The following is a 14,448-nucleotide window of genomic DNA, read 5'->3' on the forward strand; positions in this document are numbered from 1 at the left end:
CTAATTATTGAAAGTATGCATAGGAAAAGGTTGAGCAGATTAAACAATAGAAATCTAGAACAAAATGTATATTGGGGTATATTTTTCTAGATCTTATATATTATAGAATGTGCTTCTATTACTTTCCTACTTGACAAATTTATTGTTTATGAAATTCTTGGGTCCCAAACCTCATGGCCTTAATCCCTTATCTTCTAGCATTTAGAACAATGTTAGTTTATATCCTCTGGAAAGCAGATGATGAGACACAGTGAAGAAAGCAAGCATATCATTATATGGATCTGAAACTTGTGAAAGGAAAGAAGGAAGGAAACATTATTGAGCAGGGAAAGCCTCAGACTGTAACGCATCTGACGAAGTCTTGGCCAACTCAGTATGGCACTCCAGAGCAAACAAATCCCATTAGAGGAGTCCCAAGTTGGGCAGAAATGGTCTTTTTTTTTTCTCCATCTGTGGCTCATCTTCTCATTTGCTTGACACGTTCTTTTGTAGGGCAATAGTTTTTCATTTTGATAAGGTCTTTCGTTCTTTCTTTCTTCCTTTCTTTCTTCCTTCCTTCCTTCCTCCCTTCCTCTTCCTTCCTTCCTTTCCCTCTCTCTCTTTCTCTCTCCCTCTCTCTTTTTTTATTCTATGGACCATGCTTTTGGTGTTGTATCCAAGAACTCTTTGCCTAACCCAAATGCTGCAAAGATTTTCTACTGTGTTTTCTTATAAAAATTTTATATTTTTTCTTTTATATTTAGGTCTATGATTCATTTTTACTTAACTTTTAATAAAAGGTGTGGAAAACAGGTCCAGGTTCTTTTTGTTGTTCTTGTTCCTTTTTGGCATGTGGATGTTCGATTGTTCCAGCAATTACCCAATTTTTCTCCAACTAAATTTTTCTGTCCTATACCAAGTTCCCATATGTGTAGGTCTGTTTCTAGACATTTTTCTCAATTTTATCATTCCAATAAAACACTATTTCTGTTGTTATAGCTTTATAATGTTTTGATATTGTAGGGCAAGCCCCCATCTCATATTTTTTTCTTCAAAACTTTTTTGATTCTTCTAGATTCTTTACTTTTCTCTTTGAATTTTAAAACCATTTTGTCACGTACCATAAAAATGTCCTCTAAGAATTTCTGTTAGTCTTAACCCAAAGATGTCACAATTACAGATACTTGTCACCACATAGTTGGTGTTGATTGGAAACTTCCTGAAATGGGGCAGAAATGCATGGTTTTTTCCATGTAACTTAGGCATAGTATTATAAATAAATAGTTGGAAAAAATAATTGAATTTTAATTCAATTAATTCTATTTAATTAATAATGTGTGGGAATTAATATCACTATGATAATGAGTTTTTCCATCCATGAATTTTATGTATTTTCCATTTATTCTGGTCTGTTTTATGACCTTCAAAAGTTTGAGAATACTCTCCCCAAAGGTCTTACACATTTTGGTAGATTTATTTCTAGATATCTTGCAGTGTTGCTGTTTGTTTTTCTAATGTCAGTCAAATCTTTTTTAAGGTTTCATTTTCTAAATGAATATTGACTGTATAGAAACATTATTAATTTTTATGTTCATCTTGTATTCAACAATACTGGAAAATGTTCTAATTAGTTCTAATAATTCATTCTAGATGCCTATTGATTTTCTAAGTTGATAATCTTGTTTTCATGAATATTCACATTTTCTGTACCTCTCCTTTTCTTATTTTTTTTGTCTACCTCCTGATCTTCCCCCTCCTTCTGTCAAATATTCTAGTAAGATGTTACTTAATAGTGACAACAAGAGCCGCAGTTTGTCCTTGACATTAGTAGGAAAGTTTCTAAAGTTTCAATATAAGGCATGCTCTTTACTATATATTTGATTGATATCCTTTAATAGATTAGGAAAGTTCTCATCTATTACTTGTTAAGAGCTTGTTGGTTTATCATGAAAAAATATTAAATAATATCAAATATTAAATCAACATAGTAAAACAAAATTAATTATATTTTTTGTGATTCCTGACAGACTTATTTCTATACTGTGTTTTTCTGTTTTCCTTTAAAAGGATTTTTGTTTTCTTTGTAACTGATATATTCCAGAGCCCATCCTGGGCCTACTGAATTGATAGCTGTTTAAAGGATGAGAGGTGGAGCAGGAATCTGTGTTAAGAAAGAACCTTTCCAGGTCAAGTTGATGATAAGAGAGGTTATGAAACTATATCTGCAGAAAGAAGTCCAAGCTCCTTGATCCTTAAAAAGAGAACAATCCCTTCATAAAGACTTTTGCTTATTTCTCCAAGCTTCATTGCTTGCCCTTCTATCCCATGTTTTGTGTCCCTGCAATGCTGAACTGCCTTGGTATATGCCGTCTCTCAGTCTAAATGCTTTTGCTTTTTCAGTGCTCCCAAGATATGGCTGATATCTACAGATCTTCCTCCTCTTATGATGGGGTTATGTTCGGAAAAACCCATCAAAAGTTGAAACTATCCTAAGTCGAAAATTCATTTCAAACACCTAAGCTAGGGCTTCCCTGGTGGCGCAGTGGTTGAGAGTCCGCCTGCCGATGCAGGCGACACGGGATCGTGCCCCGGTCCGGGAAGATCCCACATGCCGCAGAGCGGTGGGGCCCGTGAGCCAGGGCCGCTGAGCCTGCGCGTCCGGAGCCTGTGCTCCGCAACGGGAGAGGCCACCACAGTGAGAGGCCCGCGTACCACAAAAAAAAAAACAAAACAAAACAAAAAACACCTAACCTACCCACCATCATAGCTTAGCCTACCTTAAATGTGCTCAGAATATTCACATTAGCCCACAGTTGGGTAAAGTCACCTAACACAAAACCTGTTTTATAATAAAGTGTTGAATACCTCATGCAATTAATTGAATACTTCACTGAAAGTGAAAAACAGCTGGTTGTCTGGGTACAGAATGGCTGTAAATGTATGGGCTGTTTCCTGACTGGGAGCTGCCGCTTGCTGCCCTGCCCAGCATCACAAGAGAGTATCTACTGCATATTGCTTGCCAGGCAAAAGAGCAAAATTCAAAGTCGGAATTAGTTTCTACTGAATACATAGAGCTTTCACACCATAGTGAACTCAAAAAATCGTTAAGTTGAACCATTGTAATCGGGGACAATCTCTAGTCATCATTTAATGGGCAACTCAGTTGAGTCAGCTCAGGTTAGGCTGAGAATGAATCCGTCTTCTGTCTCTCCATCACACCACAGGACATTAGAAATCCCTGCTCAGGGACTCTGTGATTTCTTTGAGGGAGGGACTTGTGCCTATTCTCCAGTGAGGTCCCAGTGCCTAGAGTAGTGTGGACACATGGTCACCACGCAGTGAAAGCTTCTGAAATGGAACTAATTCTTCCAACACAGAATGCTCAGAATTGAACTCCTTTTTTCTGATCCCTCATCTGTACTATCTGGGCATGCTCCAAACTCTGACTATGACATTGGGTCTTTTCCAGTGCTCTTTGGCAATGCCAAATGCTTATTTGATGTACCAGCACAATTTTTCCTCAGAGGGAGTTTGACACACACCTCTGAAGTCAGTTAACTCTTTCGTTGCAGCAAAATCTTTGAGTGGGATCATAAGCCACTTAAGTGGGATTCATAAGCCAACACATATCCTTTCCACAGTGGGTGTGTGTGGAGGTGGGCGAAATGGGAGGATATGTCTCTGTGTTTTTATACATAGAGGTACTGAAACACTGTTTTATTTTTTCCTGTTATATCCTGTGACATCCATTGACAAGCATTTTGAAAAGTAGTCATATATAAAAGAATGTAACGTTAGAAAAGTAGAAAAATGAAAAGTGTGGGGGAAGAATTTTAAAGTGTTTTAAAAAATTATCGATATTTGGCCTCAGATGCCCAATTTCTATTAGGAAACAAAATACAACTGCACCCTTATTATTTCCTAGCTCTCATTCTGAGTTAGTGAGCCTGGCTGTTTGTGCTTCCTGCTCCATTCCCACCATGGTGTGAGGTTCTGTAAGCAACACATGCAGTTCTCTTTGTCTTCATGAATAAGCTTTTTTTAGACAGTCACCCATAGTAACATATGAACATGCACAGCAACATATGAACATGACAATGATCAGTCACTCTTAGTCATTGTGGCTCATTAAGTCCTAGCAAGTCATTAAAATAGGAAATCTGCTCTTTAAAAGGTTTGATATTATTTGGTCAAGGACTTTTTAAAAAGACACAGAACTAAGGCCGTTAAATAAATAACTGTTGTGACTGATGAAAAGATTTCCCAAATCAGGACCAAGAGGGAGTTTCAAATACTCACTGTTGGCCCTACTTTCTGGAGCAGCTTTGACATTTGCTACTCTTAGCAATAATAAAAATTCCTTAAAGTTATATAGATCTTTGAAATTTACAGATTGCTCTAACATACATTTTCTTGGGTAATTCACTCAACAAATTTTTGATGAAAGCAGTTTTCATTATTTCCATTTATGCAAGTATATCTTAAGCCCCAGGAAGGTAACTTGGCCAACTTGACTCAAAAGTTTTAGTGCTAAGGTGCAAACTTGGGCCAGGTGAGCCCTGCACTGAGGCCCTTTCCATTGCATCACCACTGAACCCAAGCAACTCACGCTGTGGTAGTGGTAGTAAACTCTAAAGTTTTCAATTTTAGATACTGTAGTATAATATACTCTAAACTATTGGTGAGAGGGCGGAAGGATGACTCACCCAACTCTTTCTTACCCTGTGATCTGTCTTGGAATTTTCACAGGCCAGCATTCGTATAACAGTTGAAAACAAACAACATGTCTCTATCAAACTCTATTCACAAGAAGAACAATATGACACTAAGGACTGTGTCCCTTAACGGAGACTCTGAGACCAGGATGAGAGCTTTATACGTACTCTGCACCATAACAAGGAAAATAGATTTACTTAGAGTTTTTGATCTCACCTAAAAAAAAAAAAAAGATTTATATTTCCGCTAAGAGCAACATTCTCTCTGTGCACTAGTTCTATCTCACATTTATTTTATTGGCAATGCATGAAACTTCTGATGGGAACATTTATTTCTAGAATTAGTTTGACCAAATTACAAATGCCTCCAATGGAACATCTTGTACTAATAAATAGATTTCCCTCTCACTTCAAAACCTACTGCTACAAGGTTTTTAAAGAGCATTTATCAGAAACCCCCAGACAATCCTCCAACTTCAATTGAACCAATTAATTTTATGCAATGAAAAATGTGAAGGAAGTCTCTTGACTGCCTCTTTGACACTTTATATCCTGTGATATTTTATTTTTAGCAATAAGTGATTGAGAGCAATAGACATGACTGTTTTTTAAAATGGTATGTGGGACTCCAACCTACATTTTTTTAATTTGTTAGCAGTTTTCTTCTGCCTAACACCCACTCACACTTTGAAATCTTACCTCATTGTGTCATAACAATGACGTGTCATTCTTCATTTTAAAAATCTGAGAAAGGAATTAAGTTATCTGGAGAAAGTGATTAAAAATACATATTACAGAGTAGAGTTCTGGGATATTTTTATTAACACGCCTTAGCCACAAGCATCTTATTCGATTGGGAAGACAGACTTTAAAACTTAGAATAAAATGTAGATTTTTTTCCATTATGATGTTGACCCTCAAAGTACATAAGACCATTTATTTTTTTCAAGAATATTTTAATTACAAAAATGTATTCGTCAGATAAATATTATATTTCTGGTTCCAATAGGTGTCAGATGATTTAAAGGGTACTCATCCTCCTCTTTGCCTTCTGAGAATGGAATGCCTGCCATTATTTTTATTATTATATTATTATACAACTGTTACTCAGCAAATCCTCCATTTTGCTTTCAGCTCTTCAGAACTTACTTTATAAAAGCTATGGAACATTTAAAATCAAAACTTTAAGGAGGCAGCAGGATACTATCTAAATACTCAACACTATAAAAATTTACAATAAACAGTTACAGTCATCTGAGTTCATACCCACGCTTACTGCTTTTGCTCTGTTTCTACTGAAGAGGTGTCTGTCCATCAGTGTTAGACTAATTCCTCCATATGGGTCTGAACCACATTTCTTCCCACTAAAACTAGCCCCAGCACATTTTCTCTCCCATCTTTATTTCTTCTTACTAAAATTTTTATCAACTGTCTTCAACATATTCAAATTTCTCCTTAACTAAAGCCAAAAGAGGCAATTGATTCATTGTCTCATTCTAGTCCACCTAACTTTTTCCTTTATTTTACAGCCAAGATTCTCGAAAGAGTACATTATACGCTCTTTCCAGCACCTCGTATATCATTTACTGTTTGTTAACACATACGGTTTTGTAACTGATTTTTTCCAGCTTTACTGAGATATAATTGACGTAAAAAATTGTATAAGTTGAAGGTGTACATTGTGATGATTTGATACACTTTTTTTGGATACACTTTTATATTGAGAAATGATTACCAGAGATGGGTTAGTTAACACCTCTATTACCTCACATAATTACTTTTTTATAGTGAGAACATTTAAGATCTACTCTTAGCAACTTTCAAGTATATAGTAAAATAATATTAACTATAATCACTGTGCTGTAAAACAACTTATTCATCTTATAACTGGAAAGATCATCTTAAAACTGTACCCTTTGACTGACATCTCCCTATTCTCCACCTGTACCCCCCCAGCCCCTGGCTACCACCATTCTACTCTCTGTTTCTAGGAGCTCAGCTTTTTTTAGATTCCACATGTAAGTAATAGAATACAGTATTTGTCTTTCTCTGTCTGACTTAATTCACTTAGCATAATGCCCTCAAGGTCCATCCATGCATCCATATCACAAATGGCAGGATTTCCTTCTTTCTCATGGCTGAATAATATTCCATTATATATATAGTATATATATTATACACTACATCTTCTTTATCCATTCTTCCAGTGATGGACACTTAAGTTGTTTTAGTGTCTTGGCTATTGTGAATAAAGCTTCAGTGAACATGGGAGTGCAGACAGCTCTTAAAGATCCTCATTTTATTTCCACTGGATATTTACCCAAAAGTGGGACTGCTGGATCATGTGGTAGTTCTATGTTTAATTTTTTGAAGAACCTTCATACTATTTTCCATAGTTCCATTCCCACCAACAGTGCACAAGAGTTCCCTTTTCTCCACATCCTCAGCAACACTTGTTATCTCTTTCTCTCTCTCTCTCTCTCTTTTTGATAATAGCCATTCTAAGAGATATGAAGTGATATCGTGGGGGGTTTTTTTGCTTTAATTTTACTTATTTATATTTTTGGCTGCATTGGGTCTTCATTATTCCATGTGAGCTTTCTCTAGTTGTGGAGAGCGGGGGCTACTCTTCGTTGCGGTGCACAGGCTTCTCATTGCGGTGGCTTCTCTTGTTGAGAGACACAGGCTCTAGGCGCGTGGGCTTCAGTAGTTGTGGCTTACGGGCTCTAGAGCGCAGGCTCAGTAGTTGTGGCTCTCGGGCTCAGCTGCTCCATGGCAAGTGGGATCTCCCCAGACCAGGGCTCAAACCCATGTCCCCTGTATTGCCTGGCAGATCCTTAACCACTGTGCCACCAGAGAAGGCCATCTCATTGTGGTTTTACTTTGCATTTCCCTGATGATTAGTGATGTTGAGCATCTCTTCATGTACCTGTTGGTCATTTGTATATCTTCTTTGGAAAAATGTCTATTTAGTTCTTCAGCCTGTTTTGTAATTGGATTATTGTTGTTGTTTTGTTTATTTGCTTGTCTGTTTGCTATTTAGTTGTATGAGTTTCTTATATACTTTTGATATTAACCCCTTATCAGGTACATGGTTTGCAGATATTTTCTCCCACTTCTTATTTTGCCTTTTTATTTTGTTGATTGTTTCTTTTGCTGTGCAGAAGCTTTCTAGTTTGATGTAGTCCTACTTGTTTACTTTTGCTTTTGTGTCTTGTGCTTTTTTGTCATATCAAAAATTTTTGCCAAGATGCATCTTGAGAAGCATTTTCCCTGTGCTTTGTTCTAGTAGTTTTATGGTTTCAGGTCTCATGTTTAAGTCTTCAACCTATTTCAAGCTAATTTTTATGAGTGGTTTAAGATAGGGGTACAATTTCATTATTCTGCTTGTGAATATACAGTTTTCTCAACACCATTTATTGAAGAGACTATCTTTTTCCATTGAGTATTCCTGGCCCTTGTCAAATATTATCTTCAACTAGCTTCTAAATTGAATAAAATAAAAATGTTTTATATTTTTGCTCATTTTTACCATTTTTAGTACTCCTTTTTACTTTGTATAGATCTAGTTTTTTATAGAACCAAAACTTCTGCCTGAAGAACTTCCTTTAATGCTTCTTCTAGCACAGTTCTGTTGGCAAAGAATTATCTTTGCAGTCATTGATATGAAAAGAAAAAAACTTGTTTTGTCTTTACTTTTGAAAGGTAGTTTTATTGGGTGTACAATTCTGGATTGATAATTTCTATATCTTTAAACACTTTTAAGATGTCACTCCATTGCCTTCTGCTTTGCTATATTCTTATCTTTGTTTCTTTGCATGTAATGTTTCTCTTTTCTCTGCCTTCAAGATATTTTCTTTTTCTTTGGTTTTAAGCAGTTTGACTCATATATATGTGTGTGTGTGTGTGTGTGTGTGCGTGTGTCCTCTGATTCTTAGATCTGTGGTTTGTCTTCTTCCTTTTTTTTTTTTTTAGCCCCTGTCTTCTTCCTTTAATCTTGAAAAATTCTCATTACCTCTTTAAATATGTCTTCTACCACACTCTGTCTCTCTTCTTTTGGGAGAAGCATGATACATGCATATTAGGCCAATGGATATGGTACCACAGCTGTTGGATACTCTTTTCTCTTTCTCTCTTTTTTCTTTTCTTCCATTCCTCTTTCTTCCTCCCTCCTGTTTTTCCTTCCCCTTTCTTCTTTCTTTTTTCCTTTCTTTCTTTCTTGCTTGCTTTCCTTCCTTCCTTCCTTCTTTCTTTCTTTCTTTTTTCTTTCTTTCTTTCTTTCTTTCTTTCTTTCTTTCTTTCTTTCTTTCTTTCTTTCTTTCTTTCTTTCTTTCTTTCTTTCTCTCTCTCTTTCTTTCTTTCCCTCTCTCTCTGTTGCTTCTATTTACCTTTCATTTTGGATATTTTTATTTACCTATCTTCTCACTCACTGGTTATTTTTCAGTAGTATCTGGTCTTCTGATAAGTTCAGTGAAGGAAATCTTCATCTTTGATGGCTCTTTCTTTTTACTAGCATGTACTCAACTTTTAAAAACTAATTTCTTTCTCTCTGCTATAATTTTTATCTGTTCCTGTATGTGATCTATCTTTCCTACTAGATACTTTAACATATTAATCATGACTATTTTAAAGACCCATCTGATTGTTCAAATATGTGAGTCATTCCTCTGGTTCTATTAATTGCTTTAACTATTGAAATGGATTTTTTCTTGTTTCAGTGTGTGTCTTATATTTTTTGACTAAATGATTAATGTTGTTAAAAAGAAGTATAGAATCTGAGATAAATAGCATATATGCCAGTAAATGGTAAAGCCCCCCTCCCCCACCCCTCTTTACTTGTCTCTTTTTCAATAAAGCTCTAGGTATGGGGAGTGGATTTCCATAGCTGAGCTGGGCTTGGTAAACCTGTTCCTGGTATAGTACAGGCTTCAGTTCTTCCAGTGTTTGGCTTCCATTAGCTTGTATTTAGGGTGGTGCCTGGGAAGTTGGAAGTTCTTTCTCAGTGTTCAAATTCTAGTCTCAGGTTTTGGTAGTCCCTGCCACTAGATTTCTTGTGGGGGTAGGGCATTTTACTTTCCTGGTAAGTTTTAGGTGGATTTGTGTGCCTGGGTCTCTGTGGTTTGGCCTTTTCTCCATTCCTGCTCCTTTTCTCAGTATTCTTAGGCAGAGGTTTTCTACCTTTCCTGCAGTAATAGCAGATCTCTTTTTTGAAGAGTGTAGGATGCTAGGTTCAAGGAGAAGGAGTTTTGTTTCTACTTCTAACTCAGCAAGAATGGATCACTGGTTGTGTCCTTAGGATGATAGGCTCCTCTACCCCTTTCCCAGAGGCAGACAGGTTTTACATCTATTCCTACCTCAGAAGCAATGAATCTCTACCCATGCCTGGGAGGAGAGAGTTTATTTCCCCACAATAGCAGATTAAGGCTTTTGTTTTGTAGGAAAGAACACTTCAGGGAAGTAGGCACAGCCTTAGCCTGGTCATTGGCAGCTGCTGTTCACCGCCTTCACACCTGTGCCACTGGCGGGGCTCACCTCATCACTTGTGCTGCCTCCATTTTTTTTGTAAGCCCCTGATGGAGGTCTGTGGAAAAGAGGGTATGAGTGAGTGTGAACTCCCCTTGTGTCTCACTCCACCAGCTATTCTTAACTGAAATGCAGAGTCACACTTGGTATTAAGAATTTGTTAAATTTAGCTGATTTCTTTTTACCCACTTGTTTGATGTATGTCCCATACTCTGCCTAAGGTGAATAAGTTTGTATGTCTTGATGTCTTTTGGATGAGGCTTGTCCTTATTTAGAATTCAGTTTACTTGATTGTCTTGTGACTTCAGCTCTCTAATGAGCTCAAGAAAAATGATTATTTTATATATTATATAGCTTTTCTCAGGGTTAGGGAAGGAGTGCTGTTTGGATCTTCCAACATCTTCAAGGAAAAGTAAGCTTTCAGCTAATGCCATTATAGTGGGAGGTGCCTAACAAACTTTCACTATTTCCCTAGCCCCCTCCTCAAGCTTGTACTACCCTTTTATTTTACTGTCTTTCCAGTAGCTATGGAGCAACTGGCTCATAGTAAAGGTAGAGTAAGGCTGTGGGCTGGGAAAGGCACTAAGTTTTAAATCACTTAAATTTATTTTATTAAAATTCTAAAGATATAATGTTCTCTTTGTCTTTTGAACAATATGGTAGATCGCTAGAGTATCAATCAAATGATAAATTAGACAAGTGTGAAAATAGAACAGATGGAAGAAAGCAGGAAAGATAGATGCTGACCCAAACTAACTTAGATGAGATAGAAGAATTTGGGAAATGAGATTTCATCAGGTTAGGCAACTCTCTCTCTGTCATCACCTTGGCTAGTGTTAGAAAAAGGGGTAGTTTGATAGAATATGTCTCCAACCACAATATATAACAGCTTTGAAGATTAAGATATCTGATAGCCATCTCCACAAATGTGGTGATATGTATAAGTGACATTTAGCCCTCTTAATAACATAAATAACTCTCAAAAACATGGAGCCAGATTTTCTGCTGAAAATGTAAGTTTTGGGTTTTACATGGATTGTTAACTCTTTGCAACTAGACATGAAAGGCAATTGACTTTCCAGGCAATATACTAGAAATATGAATCCTATGTCTGTCAAACCTGTTTGAATTATGTGTCTTGTTGTGGATCTCTCTGCTAGATCATTTGGCATCTCCCCAACAATTTTTAAATCTTGTAATGCAAGACTCAGGTAAACATTAAGCTCAGCCTGAAAGCAGAGATTCTGAATTGCAGCAGGAAGGCTGAGAGGGCTATGTAGAGGGGAAAAGAGGGTGGTCCTACTTCTTCTCTAAGAAGATCATATGCATGAGAACTTCAGGTTACTTTTCACACTGACTGGGACAGCCTTCAGCTTCTTTTCTGGTAGCCAGACTCAATCGTTGCCCCTTCAGGTGTACTCTCTACTTACAACCCCTTCCATGTAAAATGCTGGGACTACATTATCATCACGCTTTCTATATTCTCATTTAAGGTCTACTTGTGTTATAGCAAAACAACTTCTATAAAAGAACCATCAATCCAAGAACACAGGTGTGAGCAAATTCTTCTTGGCAAAGTCATTTCTAATCACCAAAATGTTCCAGAGAACTGATTCCTTTTCTAGGAATGTTCCGAATGTAGGCTTATAGGAAGAGTTCTGTGTCTTTAAAGTGGAAAGGATATTATTGATCTTTTAGTCTATGCACTGGCTGAATATCCTTAGGAATCTCACTCAAGCTTTATTTTGATATATCATGTTATAAACTGACCTAAACCAATCTGGATATACAAATATTTAGGCTTCTTTGGGTAGAAATCAATAGCCAATAGTTGTAAGCAGGAGAAGGTTATATACTGCTTTCGTGGCATCTTTCTAAGTAAAGAAAGCAAACTTTCTAAGTAATTAAAAATGAAATTCTTCTGCAAATACAGTCATTTAGTAGCCAGCATACACAAAACTGTCCTATAAACTCTACCACTCCTCGGCTTTATGTTTTTCCTTTAGGGTGCTAAGACTATACCTAGGATGAAAGATTCACTGGACAATGCAATATTATAGCAGTAGGATTCAGCTGACTACCTCATCAGACCTGGGTCAACAGTAGTCTTCTAAACTAGTGTTTAGACAGAGGCCTCTGTAGTAATCAAACATAGGGGGCCCTTCTTAAAGGGAAATGTTTGGTTAGACTTTTAAACTATAGTCTTATGGCAGAGTAAATGTTTCTAAAATATTTTATATTTTTATTTTTTTATATTTGCCAACATAACATTTATTGATGTTTGGTATTTTATTTTCCTCTACTAGCATCTTTTATAAGAATAAAAGTGTATAAATTAAACGTTTTTTTGTAACCAGAAATACTTGCCGCAGATTAACTCCTAAAAAGGCCCCAATTTTCTATTAATTTTTAAAAACTATTTTAGTCTCTATTTTGAAAATCACTAATTTAAACAATAAAATCTATTTCTAAATTAATTTTGCTAATCTATAAAATCTATAGTGTTGACCAGCCAATAAAGACACCCAAAGCACTTGTAGTAGCCATTTCTGGTGTGTGTCTCTTTGATTCTGTTTTCACTCTTTCCCACATCAAATTATTCATCCCTCTGTTTAAATAAATGTATTTCAATGAAAATAGTAAAGGCGCTGGATAATGCAAACAGGGAAGGATGATGGGTGTCAGTCTAGGCAAAGGGAGATTGAGGTCAACTGTTCAGAGTGGGATTCACTGGCTTCTGTGAGAAAACTGCACCTTTATATTTTTCCTAATAAATGAAAAAGTTCAGAGTTTTATTATCTCTGAACAATCTATAGAATTGTAAATACATTTTTTCCTCGATATAATGGAATATCCTGTATAAGCAGAAAAAATGGTAATAGTTCTTCAGCCTAAAATTCCATTTGGAGGGAGAGGAGCTTAAAGTACTATTCAATTGTATAATTGTCTTCCACAGACCAACCTCCTTGAATCAGTCTCACAAAAAAGAAAAAGCAAACAAAAAAAAACCCCCAAAACAAAAAACACCTTCCAAAGGAAAAAAAAAAACAACAACAGACAAACAGCAAAAACAAAAAAATGAACTAGACCTGGAACTGTTTTGGTGCTTTATTTTAAAGCAAGAGACCATATGAGGTCCTATGAAAGACTTGGTCTAAAGAGCCACTTTTAGTTTTTTTCTTGGCCTCCATAAAAATTCAAATCAATTTCCTATATGATCCACATCTACAAGGATATACAGAAGTTAAAAAAAAGAAAAAGAAAACACTCAAAGAAAGATTTAACTGTGTTCATTACACTAAACTTACATAAACCAGGATGTGGCTAAATCTATTCTGAAAGGATTTTCAGCATTAAAGGTTAAAACAAAAAGAAGCCTCTAGTTAACCTTCAATTAACCGTAGCTGCCTGGCACTTTCATATTAATCAAGATTTTACTCTTCTCGCATTATTTTTATGACATTCAGTTTTATTTGGTTTCTTCAATATATTTCTCAGAGGTAAAATAGCTCTATTTTATGGGTGAAAATCGAATCAAAACGTGGAAGGCTTCCTGGGTGACCTTCATAAAGTCATCTCCCTGAGGTTCTTTTCTTATTTTTAAAATGACAGTAATGAGGTCTCCTCCACTGTGCTGTGGAAGAATGGAATAAAATTGTGCAGAGAAGGAGGATAGTGTTGAAAAGACTAAAAGTTTGGGGGCCGGATAGATGTAGTTTCCATCAGGTATGGGCTTTCAGACATTGGGCAAGGTATTAACTTCTCTGAGCTTCTGTTGCCTCATCAATAAAATAAAAATATAAATCCTAAATGGGACACTGCCATGTTAGATAAATTAATGTATGTACAGGACTTGGTATATAAAACACACAAAAAAAGATAGCTGCTGTGTTCTGAATGATTGTGTCTTCCCAAAGTTCATATGTTAAATCCTAATGACCAATTCTAATACTATTTGGAGGTGAGGTCTTTGGGGAGGGTAAATTTTAATCTTTTTAAAAAAATAATCCTGGGCTTCCCTGGTGGCACAGTGGTTGAGACTCTGCCTGCTCATGCAGGGGACACGGGTTCGTGCCCCGGTCCGGGAAGATCCCACATGCCGCGGAGCGGCTGGGCCTGTGAGCCATGGCCGCTGAGTCTGCCCGTCCGGAGCCTGTGCTCCGCAACGGGAGAGGCCGCGACAGTGAGAGGCCCGCGCACCGCAAAAAAAAAAAAAAAAAAAAAACCGAAT

The sequence above is a fragment of the Neophocaena asiaeorientalis genome, unplaced genomic scaffold (assembly GCF_003031525.2).
Source record: "Neophocaena asiaeorientalis asiaeorientalis breed wild unplaced genomic scaffold, Neophocaena_asiaeorientalis_V1.1 scaffold188, whole genome shotgun sequence".
NCBI classification, from domain to species: Eukaryota; Metazoa; Chordata; class Mammalia; order Artiodactyla; family Phocoenidae; genus Neophocaena; species Neophocaena asiaeorientalis.